This window comes from Chroicocephalus ridibundus, chromosome 11 (assembly GCF_963924245.1).
Source record: "Chroicocephalus ridibundus chromosome 11, bChrRid1.1, whole genome shotgun sequence".
In the NCBI taxonomy this organism is placed as follows: domain Eukaryota; kingdom Metazoa; phylum Chordata; class Aves; order Charadriiformes; family Laridae; genus Chroicocephalus; species Chroicocephalus ridibundus.
This window is the reverse complement of record NC_086294.1, coordinates 17,005,877-17,020,819: the sequence shown is the minus strand read 5'-3', so window position 1 is coordinate 17,020,819 and position 14,943 is coordinate 17,005,877.

Below are 14,943 nucleotides of genomic sequence, written 5' to 3'. Positions count from 1 at the left end.
CCTCCAAATGTTAGAGTGTAGTTTATTAAATAAATGCTGGAGGCATTTAAGAGTCTGGATCCCTAAAAACTCATATGAATATTGAAAGAAAAAACCCCCTGTTTATAAGTAGCCGTATGTCAATGACAGGCTTTCAGAATAATTTGCCATGCGTGGTTTTACTAGTGGTGTTCATGAACAAGAGAATGCCTTCAGTCCTTTTATGTGCTACATTAAACTTGCTAGTTAATGTTATCCAATTAAAGAGACCAGAGGTGGGCAGACACTAAGCTGAATTCATCGGCCTAAATGTCTGCACTGTTGAATGCCAAAATATACCCGTTGTCTGAGTCCACAAGATAGATCCAGTTAAAAGCCCATGGTGAGAAGCCAGCTTTTCTGGGGACAGCAGACCTCTCCAGAGGCTGGCGTTAAGAGGAATGGAGTTATGACCAATCCTTTCCTTTGACTATAAAGGCATCTGGAGGACCAGCTCTAATGGAAAGCTCTACCTTGAAGGCAAGTCAAGGCAGGTGAGAGAAATCCCACTCTCAAATCCTTATCAAACATGCTGGAATAATTTTGCTTTGGTTTGAGGCTTTCTTTCATAATGTAGTGCCAAGAATAGTGAACTATCTTCAATCTACTCAAGAATTTAGTTGTTATAACTTCTTTCAGATAGAAACATGCGAACACGTTTCATAATTTCCTTTACAATTGTGTGCATCCATCTATGCAAATATACAGGCTGTTTGAATTATTTAATGTCTGAGTGCTTTGAAAATGTAATGTGCTGTGTAAATGCAAAGTATCAACGATATAGTCCTACGATTAATAAGGCCTTTTATTAAATAAATGCCGGTCCTTGCCAAAATTCCAGAGAGACTTGTGGTAGAGCATGTGTACTTAACAGGTCAGAATGTGAAAGTAATAACACACATTCTCAAATAGAAAACACATGTATTTGTTTTTAAACTTGGATATATTATTTTAAATTCTTAATACCCTCACCCTCCTTTGATTAAAGGGCCATAGACTAAGTGGGGTTTTGTAAGAGATTTTCTAACAGATGTTCACCGCTGAGAACATTTCAAACTGAAGACAGAACAGATGAAAATCTATCTATAGAGGAAAATATAATATTGATCTTTAAACCTGGAAGACTGTGGGAAATAACAAGCATAGCTTTCCTTCGTTTAGCAGTCGCTTTGTACTGACTGGGAGGTTGCAGAACTCATACAGCAGTAGCAAGGGGAAGAAATTAAACGATAAAAATGGGAAAACAGGTTTCAGTCTTTTCTTAATACTCTGATCACACAGAGAAATTAGGCTGGTTGTGTTAATTGTGATGAATGCCACTTGAGTGAGCAGGCGTATAAAGTTATACCAAGGCTTAGGTCTCTGACCTGTCTTAACTGCATCATCTTAAGTGGAAACATTGCGTGGATTGATGGAGGTCTTGTTATCAAGCTCTCCTATATTAGGCTTAGTTGTTGTTTCTGTTCAATTTATCATTCTTGCTACAAACAGATTAGAAGCAATAGAAGCTTTATCTCAGAAAAAATTGAGCTGAAAACCTCAAGATTTGATCGTGAATAATGTTGTTTTGTTACAAAGACCACTGGAAAATGAACTAATCAGTGAAATAAATTGCATGGATGCTTACAAGCTTGGGCTTTTGAAAAGAGATTACCTTTGCTATCGAATAGCATGTATTGCAGTAAATTACTTTGTAGAAGTTTTAGGGTAGGCACGGGGAGGGGGTGAGCTTCAGATCCAGGACTTCAGTGTCATAGAGTTATTTGTTAAGTTTAAAAGCACAATGTGAAGGTGTCAAGCAGACTCCCAGGCTGCTTGCATCAAAGTGGGTGTTTTGACAATTACCAAGGAATCTGAGATCAAAATCTATTGTAGCACAACTATAGATAACATCAGTAAACAAACAGAATAACCACATTAAAAAAAAAAAAAGAGGAGAAAGAAAAACACCCAAACTAGAGATTGTGTGAGCTTCAATGTTCCACGTCTTTCTCAAAAAAGAGGAGGGGGGGGAAACCCAACCTCTCAGATGGAGCAAGAGCTTGCTGTATTTCACTAGTTCAGTACTGTGAGATTCCAGCCTCAATCCACATCTTGTTCCTTATCAGGGAGGCCCAGCGACCAGCTGGGACAGGGCTGGCACAGCTGGCTGCTGTGTGCCCAGCTGTGTGCTCCCCAGAGGGGCGCTGCTGGGAGCCCCGTTAATGAATGCAGGCTGGAGCAGCGTATTGATTTGGAAATCCACTGCAGACAACAACTGTTTAGGGGACAAATGGACACCACCATTGATGTGATAGGTCCGATATGTTTAGATGGATGCGATGGGTACGTTTTCCCCATCTTGAACTCCTGTTTTTTGCATTGCTGCATGAAAGTGTGCATGGAGCAGCTGGCAGCGTGCATTGATTTTTGGCTGTGGTAGAGCACAAGGACATTGATATCGATTTGTGGCGGCTTCTCTCACAAGCAAGTTCATTTTTCATGTAAAACTGCTGAGTAGCTGCTAAAAAGGGTTAGCACAGAATATGGTCATTCTCACTGTTACATCACTGTGTGTGTAATTAGTTTCTACCTCTGTTTAAGCTGCTTTTATTCTTCTGTTAGTTTATGTGTGGTTTTAAATCATGAACCAAGCAGGTTAGAACAGTTCGATCTCTACTGTCAACCTCCTATAATTTTGCACTTGTCTTTAAGACTTCATCTTTACTTTATAGCATACTGCAAATACAAAACTGGTTTCTGATTCTGCAGAACTTTGGCATATCATCTTTAAAAAACCTTTTTGCTCTGCTTATTATCTTCATGCTGTGATGTGGCTATATCTAATGTCTCTTTGTTCTGTTTTTCCCTTTTTTTTGGCTATTAAATATTAATAGACAATGTGTTTGGGGGAAGATTTTTCTGCATTGAATTTAATTTTGCATTAGCAATGCTGGAGCTCTGTGGTGTGCGTGTCAAGAACCGGTGCCTCTGCCCATTTTGATATGGGGAGAATCTGGCTTTGGTTTCTATACAAGAATTTGTTAAAAGCAGGAGGGACCGTCTTTCATTTCGTTTGCTAAGGGAAACATGTTTCTCTGCAAACCAAGTCTGGAAATAGGAGAATGTAGTTTGGGGTGAAGGAAAATTATCAGGGTTTGGGATAGCAAGGGCTTTCTGCTTGGGAGGCAGTGGCCCTGCTGCTGAAAAACGGTGACATCTATCAATCCCTCAAAGGGCAGAGCAGTAAGGTAAACAACGGCCATAAACAGGGACATCTGGCTCCCATAAATTAATTGGCCATTTACACAGTGAGGGCTGTTTGCATGTAAGAGAAGGCTTTCCTGCTAACACTGTCATACGCTTTTGATTCTCCTGGTTCATCCGTGAATTAGGTCGGCTTGTTTTAGTCAGCTGGATTTAATTTATTTTACTTTGTCACTCTTGAAATGAAGAGGAACTGGGCGGTCATGAATCATCTGACACTGACACTTTGTCTTTTGATCCTCTGGGGTCTTGCTTATATTTTCTCTTTATAATAAGAAACCCAAGAAAAGGGGATGATGAGCCTGTCTGCACGAACTTGAGTTCAGACTCCACTTCCCCTGAGAAATCTACCCCCAGCCCCCCCACCGCCATCAGTGCTGTTGAGTGTAATTGATGATGCCATGGGCTGGAGAGGTTTCCTCCTTGCTAAAAACATTCTGAAAAGTCCTGATGTGTGAAAGAAGTCCAGGTTCCCTGAACTGATGGTGGCAACGCCTCATGAGTTACTAACTGGGCATGACAAGCTCCAAGGCATGGGCTTTCCTCTGGTGCAATCAAGAAGTTTTAGCTGACCGGACTCTTGAACCATGTGAGGGCGGATGGAGGGGTGCAGAGACGCTGCTGTTGGGATGGACAGGGCTTTGGACTGCATCCAATGGAAAGACTGAAGCAAACTCAATCCAGTGTAAGGAATAGATTTATGTTCCTGGGCTCGAGGCCAGGACATGCTGAATGCATCCCAGAAGTGTTGTACTACTTAGTTCACATGCCTTTTGCAGGGTTAAGAGAAGTTTGCCCTTCAGGGTTGCTCTCCTTGATTCATCCATTAAGTAGTGTTTGGGGGGAAAAAAAAAAAAGGCTACTAACATGTTGTTTTAGCTTGAATGAAGTAACCCCTGCTGCCATATGTGGCACTGAGGATTGTCATCCAAATTTTTGAGTCTCTTAAATAGTTGAGGCTTCCTCTCTTCTTCACCCTGAGGTGAACAACACATGGTCTTGCTTTTCCAGGAGTGTAGTTGAACTGAGATGCGGGGGGGGAGGGTTGTTGTTTTGGATATTTTTTTTTTCATGGCATCTGTCAGCGGTGCTGTGAGGTAGGCAGCTGGCAAGGGACAGCCCATGCCCTGCAGTGCTCCTCTGCTTCCCCATGGCACCCATTCCTGAGCACCAACCGACCCACTGGGGAACAGGAGCAGAGATTTGCATTGAAAACAGTGCATTGAGCATTTCTGCAGACTTTTCTAAAATCTGTGAAAGTCACCCAAATATCTTCTTGTTGATAGGAGGTGCTGAAGATAAGCCCAGTAGGCACCAGTTAGCAGTTGTTGGGGTTATGTTGGGCTATCTGATCCTGCTGGCAATGAAACATAACGCAAATGCTGTTAATGTGATGGACAAACTGGTGATGGTTTTGTGAATGGTACCAAAATATTTCTGAAGTTCTCAAGGACATGATTATTGATTTCTACTATTCCAGGTATAATTGCTGGAGTGTGTTATGTAGGAGGAGAAAAAAAAAAAAGAATCAAAGAATTTTAAGGGGGGTGTGTGGCAATTTAAAACTGTTTGTGTTCACGTTTTATTCCTGTTCATGTTTTAATGGTAATTTTCATTGGCTTCTGGCAGTATACCCTTATAAGTGCCTTCCACCCCACTACTGTGATGCATTATTAGATGTCTTGCACCATTCGTTTTCCTCGCCCTGATCCTCTGTGGCGGATCGGCCTTGCAGGGATTGGGACCTCTGGGGGATTTTGCCAGAGCAAAAGGCTTCCTGTCAACCCAGGGAGCTCAAAACACCTTCACAAATTGCAGCCATGTAAGGACAGAAGTTATTTCTCATGCATGAGGTACTAGGTTAGTTATGGCTTTGCAGGTTAAAATTGTGTCCCTATAAGCCAGGTGCCTCTCTCAGACTTATCTACGTATTCAGGTTTGAATTTCTTCTTCAATTTGCTGCTCAGCAGATTTATTTGAAGGGGTAAAAGAATCAGTCCTCCTACATGAAGGGAATAACTAAATACATACTGGAGGGGAAAGAGCTCAGCTGGCTTATGAGACAAGAGGCTCACTCTAGAACTGATGGGTCTGAGAACATGTGTTTTGCTGATGCCTCTTTCTTTTGAGACTATACAAAGATATTTCCCCCCTCCCCCCACTATTTGGCAATCTCTGCCCCAAGGTATCAGGATTTTACTCTGCCAAACAGCCCCTCAACTGCGTCGTGGTTTGGCTGGGTGGATGGACCCTCCGCAAACCTGTGGGTCTGTCTGGTGGATGTGGGTTTCAGGATCAGGACCATCTGGAGTGCAATGAAAAGAAATTTGCCATTGCATCCAACCAGGGAATCCATCTTCTCTTGAAAAAGCACGATGGGATTTTTTTTTTTTTGAGCCAGTCTGTAAGCCACTTGAGAGAATACTAAGTAAATATGTACAGTTGGATCAGGCAGACTTTGTAGTAAAGAGGGAATTTATTAGAAAGTATTCAGAGAATAATAAACATCACTGAGAATTCCTGGGTTCCTGCCCATGGATTTATGAGTTCATGCTTTAGCTGGATAAATCTCTGCCTTGGTTTCCTCTTTGGGATGGAGTGTCATCTCCAGCCCTCTTTCCCTGCTCTTATCGTGAAATTGGAAAAGGCTATAACCAAAAAGATATGTTAATCATTCCTGTAAGCCTTCCATCATATGTCGCTCCGTGGGCTTGTCTGACTCATGTTGAAACTTTTGTTGATTGCTAAGTGGCTGTTACTGTCAGGGTGGAGATTTAGGGAGATCCCTGCAGGGCCTGGGTTCTCAGTGAGTTGTTCCTTGTGCAGTAACTTTTTTGCCTTCTGTTTGGATCTGTTTCCCTGAGCTGTAAGTCCCTCTGGTTGCTTCTGAGCACCTCTGGTCCTGAGAACAGAGGGAGGCGTATTTTCAACATGAGCACGTAAAAATGAATGAGTCTGAAAGCAGCTACACTGTTTGAATGCTGTCAAAGAGTTATTAAAGCCTGTTCGGCAGCTTTGTGAGTTACCATTGTTTTAAATGCTGGTACTGGCACCTTGGTTGTAAAAACCACGGATTTTTATTATGACTAATTGAGGGTCTGCCCTGGGGAGGGATGACGCAGCACTAACCTTCAGCTACCTTCCAGGAGCATCTTGTCTCCACCGAGGGTTCCTTGCAGGAATGCAAACCCACCAACCCTTCTGTACCAAATACAAGCATTTTCAGGGAATGTTTTCTAAGAAGAAATGGTTGTTTTTCTTGCTGCCCAGTATGAGACCAAATGTAGCTGAAGAGAAGGTTGGTTGTAGTTTCCTGTGCAGTGACAGCTTGTGGTTTGGGGACCTGCTAATCTTGGGGAAAGTAAGAGCTGTCTTGGAGCGCTCCACTGGATGAGACATGCAGGGAGAGAACATTTGGTTTTGAGGGCTTTTTTAAGTGAAGGCAAAGTTAAATGGAGATAGAAGCTCCTCTCCCCACTTGCCACTTGAGCAGGGAAGTTTATCAGTATCTGAGCCCACCAGACTGCACCCAGTGCCCATGAGTTCCACAGTCAGTGGTGCTGGGATGGCTTTTGCTAGAGGGAGGAAAATAAGAGAAGACGGGGGGAGTTTTCTGCTCTTTTCACCTGGTTTGGGTAAAGTCCTCCATGGTGGAAAGTCTCCAGGGATCTAGCCCAGAAACATGTGATGGGACTCCAGACACCTTCCAGCAGGGCCCCTCTGCATCTCCCCTTCTCCCCTCCCTAGCCTTAGGAAGAAACTGCCTTAAACTGCTGTGTTTCTAAGGTTAGTCGTTTTGCCAAAACCTTTTGATGCCAGGCCACCGTGATGGTAAAGGGAGCAGTGTGTGGTTGGGGGGAGTGGTGTTGAAAGAAGCCTTCCTCTTGTTTCCTTCTCAAGGGCATCTAGGTCGAACCCACTTATCTCCTTTCCTGTGGATTATCGGGAACTTGTTTGCCGTGCTCCCAAGCCCTGTCTCTTGGGCTTCATCTGCTTTCCTTAAAATGTAGCAGGCTTTTGGAAGCTGCCAAGGCATCGATGGCAAAGCTCAGGAGCTGTATTTGGGTTTTGATGGTAAAGATACAAGCAGCAGGCTAGGGCTGGGGGGTTTTTTTTTTTTGGTATTTGGGTTACTTCTGAAGCTCGGAGCAGTGAAGAGTTTTCATTTGTGCTTCCAGAAGGAACAATGTAGGTCTTTGTGTGGCTACGTATTAATTCCCTTAGTGTGTTTCTACTCATATTTCATCAATAAAAGAAACATATTCTTATAAATGTTGTTCTAGTGACATTCAAGAATATATTCTCTTATGAACAAGTTGAAATATATCCATAAATTTTAAGCGGACTCTTTGTTAGTCAGGGTTGGCTTGAGTATCTGAATCTCTGTCCAGTGCTGTAAAATGTAACAAGCTTTTTGGATAAGTAGTCTGGGGTCATATTTTACTTCAGTGTGTGGATGTTTTTTCTAGTACCCCTAATTTAAATAATCAAATTGGTACTGCTTGCAGAGAAATAGTTTTGATGGATGGCCTGCTTTGATAGGAAGTGATTAAAGTAGCAAATGCTTACTTTAATGATGTAGTGAGATACAGTTTGCAGATATTCCTTATAATTTAGGATTTGATAAAAGTCTTTCTAGGTTTATAGTGCATTCTTGTAGTCTCATTTCCCATTATCATGTTGTGGTATAGGGACTATAACTTACTAAATGAGGAGTTGGAGTTTAATTTATTATGGCTAACTCTCTCTTAAAATCTACTTTCGTGTACAGAAGGTCTGTAGCACTTTTAAGTGCCTGGTAGACAGAATGATCTATTTATTTTTGTTACTGCTTGATAGAGAAGACTTTTTCCTCAGGGATGTAGTACTGCACAACTGACCTATTGCATTAAATAAATTCTCAGCCTTCCTTTGGAGTAAGCAAACCAGTCTATTCCCAGAGCAATTACGGATGCGTGCCCCTTCCCCTTGCTGATTCATATCACATTGGTACAAATTCTGTAAATAAACAGAGCTGAATTTTTACCTAACTGTTTTACGTGGGAATGATGCGCGTTCGGCTGGCTGAGGGTGATATAGTCCATTTCAACTGTTGCAGCTGTGCCTGAGAGTGGCCTCGTGGAAAAGGCTTGGAGATGAGCGTTGCAGGCACCAGGGGCTGGAGAGACGGTTACAGGCTTGAGTGGTTATAAAGAAATAAAGCAGTAACCGTGGCACGATGGCTTTGAGCCTCAAGGAAAGACACAAGTACAGTACAGCACAGAGTCTGGAGCTATCGTCAGTGGGCAGCTGAGGACAGAAACACGGTGCAGCTCCATCTCGCTGCCACTGCTGGCAGCCGGGGCTGCGGTGCTGAGCTGCCTATAGTACCACGGTGGCACGGGAACGGGCAAATACAGAGCAGTATTTGCTCTGTAGAGGAGATGATTAAAGCAGCTCTAATGGTAATTCTCAGCCCTGTTCCAGATTTCCTTTCTAGATTTTACAAACTGCTGTTTGCGGGAGAGCCCAGTTTATCTTGATATCATCTGAGCACTTGACATGAGCACAGATGTTGTTGACAGAAACTCCCAAAGAATTGGCACCAGATCTGCTGCTTTGCCTCTCTTTATTGTGCCTCTATTCCCCTAACGAGCAGACACGCTTAGGGGCTGAGGGGAGCAGTCTAGCCTTCTGTCTTCAGCACACCTGACACATCTGCTGGCTTATTTCTTTATGGATGGTTTTCTCCAAACACGACTTTGTTCTCATCGCTGGAGTTTCTCTTTGCTTTAATTCCCTTTGACTTCCCACCTTCTGATAAGCATTTAAAGCAAAGAATTATGCAATGGAGACACGAACAACCTAAGCCCTGTTCCCGACATGTTTTAATGAACAACAGAAAATGAGAAGGAAGTAACGCTACTGCCAAACCCTAATGTATGACATAAGTTCCAGAAAACATCGCAAACTCATACATGTAGTCTGAGTCCTAGCGCTCAGGCTTAGGGTTTTATGGGAGAGTCTACGTCTGCAACAGTTTTCTTAACAAATGATGTCAGACAGTGGTCTAACATAGTCAAGAATTTGTCCTCATTTTGCTTCAGGTGGTGACAAACTTGCTCTTAAAGTGAGAACCTGTTAAACTTGGCTCTGAAGTTGGATGTAGTTACCTTTAATGCACACATTCAGCCTATTAAGCCTTGCCTCTGGTCATGGGGACTACATCGGAAAAACTCTGGAAAATAAATTATTTATTCCTCGCGTTTGATTGCAAAAATTACGCACTGTTTTCTTTTCTTATAATAGCTTCAGGTCTTGCTTATACTGCATAGTAGTCACACTTCATAACAACTTTATAATATACAAAATAGACTTGGCATTAAGTACTTTGCTTGTGAAAGGAATACTTTAGCCTGCAAGTGCTGGTGTTCCTGAGACTTGGAGATATTGGTTATTCCAAAGCATGCCATGATTTCTATCACTGAAAGTTTTAAATTTGCATACAGAAAGCAACTATTTCCTAAAAAAATGTATGCCCACGTCTGTTCTGTGAAATGGGGGTGCTGCTCCTTGTTACCAAAAGGGATCCTTTGAAAATATTTTGTATGCAGATGCCTCTAATAGTTGGGTTTTGAATGCAAGTGTGAGGGCAGTCTTCCATAAAGCATTATGCTTATGAAATTGAAGATCACAAAAAAGCAGTGTTGCATTTTATCTAATGGATCGCTGCTGTAGGTAAGTCTAAAGCCTTCAATGAAATACAACAGCAGATTTCCCACCAGCCTTAGTGTTGTAGGTTGTCTTATTAGCTGCTATTAATGTGAAGTTTTTGTTGTTGAAAAGCAGGTTTGGATTCTGAAATAGATTCCCCACTGTCCTGTCCCACATATGCCAGCAGAAATCCCATCAGACTCACACTAAATTGCATCCAAGACTTGACTCTCCCCAGTGCTGAGTCCATTTGTAGTGTCTGGCTTCGTGGGCAGGAAAGCAGAATATCATGGGGGCTTTAAATGATAAACGTCTGTCAGTCCAGGCTGTGCGTTTTTACTGGTTTTATCTATTTTCTGTCTTGAAACCTGGTATTGTGTTTTAGTTCTTTAGTTTTCTTTCTGCGAGAATGCGAGACCCGCATCTTTAGAGTATTAGAAGGACATGAAGTCATGTGTTGTGATTATTTTCAAAATGAACTATTTACTGTTTTTTATAGTAAAATATGACATCTTGAAAGAAACTTGTGCCCTGTCCAGGGAGAGATGGGTCTTCCTTAGTTACACGTATAGCCTCGAGCTTTTGTGTGATTACTGAAAGCAGCTAATAGGACATCTGAGGAGTAAATTAACTCCATCCCTTATTCTTGTATCCTTTCATTATTAGCAGCAGCATTTAATTAAGAACTGCAGAGCCTGAGGTACTAACCCAAACTATAGGAAGGTACGCCTTGTCCTGAACAAATGACTATTTAAACAAATGAAAAACACTTCTAAGAGGCATAAGCACAGAAAGAAATGACTTGCTGATGAGGGCTACAGCATCATAACCTTGAGCAAGTTGCTCAAGGGCAGCAGTGAGTAAAGCCAGGCCTCCTGGGGCATGGTCAGGTCTTCTGCCCCATGGATCAGGTTCTTCTGAACTTTCTTCTTTATTACAAGTCACCTTGATGCTCCCACTAGGAGTCACTGTAGAGGTTTTCCATCTACTGCCCCTTTCTGATGGCTTCTTGGCACGTCCTTGCCAATGTAGTCTCATCTCTGCTTCCGCTGTTGCTGCCCACCTGTCTCCTGAGGGTGCCTTGCACAGCATCTCTGGTTGCAGCTGAGTTTTGGGGAGCCAGGGCTGTCACGAATGCTACTGTCTTTGTCCGCTGAATTAACTGCTTCTGTTGAGCGAATGCTCTCTTGATAGCTTTATTTTCTTCCTTCTCTTTGGAGTTCTGCTTTTACTGAGTTTCTCTTCACATGTGTTGTTGGGTTTTTTTTAAGCTGAAAACCGTGCTCTGTTGAGACATTTTTAACCAGTAGAGGAATTGATTAATCTGAACGCTGGAGTGGTGCCATTGGCAAAATATGTGCGTGTGTTTCTGTGTTTTGATCAGTATAGAAAGGCTAGTAGTTTTTAATTGTTTTTTAACAATAAAGATTTTTATTTTAAGAGATGTCAAATACCTTTTGGAGCCAAGGAGAGGTTTGTTCTGAGTCAACTGAATAAATAAAATCCTAAATACCAGTAGGAGATTTCTTCTAATCAGATTTGTCGATCATATGTGAATGTAGCATGCTGAAATGGAGCTCTTTGAAACACGTGCCTTTTCTTGGATTATGGTAATTACAGAGTAGAGAAAAACTTAATCTAGTGGAAAAATTAATTTGTACTTGACAATTTACATGCTGACGTCCAGAAACAATAAGATGGTACTTGATGTGCAAATAAATAGATTCTCCTCTCTGAATTCGAGTGGCGTAGCTCCAAGCATAACAGATTTCCAAGGAGGATATTTTCAGCAAGAAAAGCATGGGTTTACTACTTGTTTTCCTTTTCATCCATAGAGACTGTACAATTTGGGGAATTACAAGGGTCTTACTAGAAACTGTGCCAATAAATGGACCTTGATGGTGTTGTTTTTGGCAGTCGACCAGGGAATAATTCTGAATTAGTTCTGAAGGTCTGGTTTCTAAGGTGTCCTAGCAGACCAAGGTCAGGGTTGAAATGACCCAGGAAGGCGGGATACAAAGGCCATTTTGTATCTTAAACTATGCCTGTTTTAGCATGCTAATCTCGCTCTGTGTGTCAAGCTCTGCTGATTGTGCCCGGGCACGTGTGTGAGCAAGATAGCCCTTGTGTGGGCTGGTGGAAAAGGATGCAGAAGTCGTCCTTGACACAACTACCTTTAAGGAAGAAAGCGATAGTGCACGTGGTATTCTTGGAAGATTGCTGGGGGACACTGAATGTTGATTTTTGTGACTTGAATGTCTTTGATAAAATATTCTGCTTTAAAGAAGAAATGGTGTGGTTGAAGAATTAATCAACGGGAAAGGCTGGTTGGTGTGAATACAGTGTTTATTTCTTCTTTGGCCATGTAACTCACAGGCACAAAGCCACACTGGGAATGCACTGTTCCTGACTGTCCAGCAAGAGGAGTGGGAGCTGGGCCACCAGACATGGCTGCTCAGCAGCAGCAGGGTATCCTGAGGGAAAGGGATGGATGCCTGGAGGTTCAGCAACTATTTTTTATCCCTCTGGTTGCTCAAGGTCTAATCCTGCAAATGTTAATAAGGAGTGAGGAGCAGGCTGCTGTGGAAGGGAAAGAACCCTGTAGTGGGCTTTTGGGCTTTTGGGGCTCACCAGGAAGCAAGCTTTGAACTCTCCATCACTGAGGGTTGGTGGAGGTGATTTTCTTCTCCTCGATTCCAAGAAAGGGAAGGAAGGAATAATACAGTCTGTAGCTTTGAATTCTTGGATGAAGAATTGAGTTACCACCTTTGTTAGCCAAAAGTCAGTTGAAAAGGTTTTCAGTTCACTACCACCCCCCACCCTGAGTAGATCTGCATTATACAGTGTATTGCAAAGCTGATGGGATATCACTGCAAAGTGTTCCTCTTGCATATAGGGATGTGACTTTTTTTGTATATGTAACGGCTGCAATTTATTTGTGTATGTGTGTGCAGATGAGCTGCATCCATATACATATTTAAAAAAAAAACAATATACATGGATGTTGTAATGAACATCATTCCAGAAACTAAAAACACGAATTTCCTGCCTTTTTGCTGCTTATTTAGTGCAAAATATTTGAGAAAGGTGGAGTGCAGGTGCATGTAAGGCAGTGCTGGCCACAGCCCCAGCTCTGCGTGCTCTGTCCTGTGAGGAAACCCCGCTGTCCTTATGAACCTCGCTGCAGCTGGTGATGCTCTGTGCACATACTGGATCCGCTTGCGTGATTGCAGCCCATGTTTCATGTTTGGGATGACTGTAAATTCTGTAGTATGACAAACATTTTAAAAAAAAAAAAAAAAACCCTCTTACACAGAATATTGTGCTGCTTAAACGCTGAAGTCATTTTGATTTACTACATAATGAAGTTATACGTGGCTTTGAAATATTATGTGCGTAGTTTACCAAGAGGTCCTTCCAAGGTTTTTTTTAAATCTTACCACAAAGTATCATGACTGCGGAATGGCTTGTATTTGGTCTGTGGTTTTGCAAATAGACTTTGAGACTGGAGTTTAAAAGACAACAACAACGAAAACCTCAGAACTTCGAAACATATCCCTAGCTCTATTTTAGGATCTAGAGCTACAAAGGAGCTGGAAGAAGCGGGAGCCAAGGTCTGCTCTTGGTTACCCTACTGAAGTAGGGAGTTATTTCAAGCTGTCATCCGACCAATGCTTCTTGCAGCAGCAATGCCAGCATAAGTAGTGTCTGCCGCTCTGCGTGGTGAAACGAGCTGGGAACTGACTTAGTTACCGAAAATAACATGTTGGAAATGGTTCTTCTGAGTCTGGACCAGTCATGATCGGGTACCATCGGCGCTGCCACCCAAGGAAATGCTGCTTGTGTTGCACGCTTGGGTAATTGCAGCAGCCACATGGAGTAACCAAGGCTGTATGTGGCCAGCTACTCTTTTTCTAGACACAAACCATCTGAAAACCTCAAACCTGCTGCTGTGAAAAAAGGGGGCAAGGGGATGCATTTGAAAGGTAGAGAGTGCCATAGGTGAGAAAGGCCTTGTTGGAGTGGGCTCTTTGTGCAGTCCTGCTCATGGATGTAAGTGCTCAGTGCTGGGGTGGTGCTCGGCTGTGCCAAACTGACTGAGGTTGTTGGACTCGATTTACCCAGGAGAGATAAACTGAGGAAAACAGCATCTGGTTTTCAGCTTGCTTTTACCTGGATTTTCAGCTGGGTTGACAAAGGCCCAGGGAAGCTCACAGCGTTCTGTCCTGCGCCACGTGGTGAATCGATGGCTTATTTTAGTTATAAAATGATCACAAGCCCTTCTAGGTTGTGGTCCTGGTAGTCATTGCTAGAGCTGTATTAACTTTATTAAAATACACAGATGTCTTTCACCTTAATAAGCCAATAATTCCCATATTGTTTGGAAATGCAGAGAGATGAATCCAACTGAATCTCAATGCTGCTGGAGTATTGCATTTAGAATTACTGAATTTTATCTTCTTAAAGCACAATGTGTTCATGTTTCACGTGGTATGTGAAATATTGCCTGGACTGTGAAACCTGAAGAGCCAGGGGATGAACTGTTCTTTACCTGCTGTACCTAAGGCAAGTTTATCTCAGAAATACCAGCTGGATGCAGAGTTGACTCTTGGATGGGCAATTCAGGAGCTGCTCATTTTTTTTTAATTGCTGAAAGCTTATTGTTAGCACCAGGGTATCCTGTGCTAAGAAGCACGCTTTTTGTGGCTTTCCTTTTGGAAATGCTCCCATGTTGCCTGAAAGCCCAGACACGCTGCTGTCGAGTTGAGCCTCTCCAACTCATGGAGCGGGAGGCTGCGGTGTGGTGCTGCTGGCTTTCTTGCTGCAGCTCTGGAAAATGACCCAAAGACCCAGGAAAAATACAAATACCTTCGCTTTACTGTGACATGGCAAGCCGAGGTGCCTGGTCTCTGTCAGATCTTACGGGGAAAAGAATTTTGCCACGAGAAGCTGCTTATCTGCCCCCCAGCTGAACTGGGGCTCTTG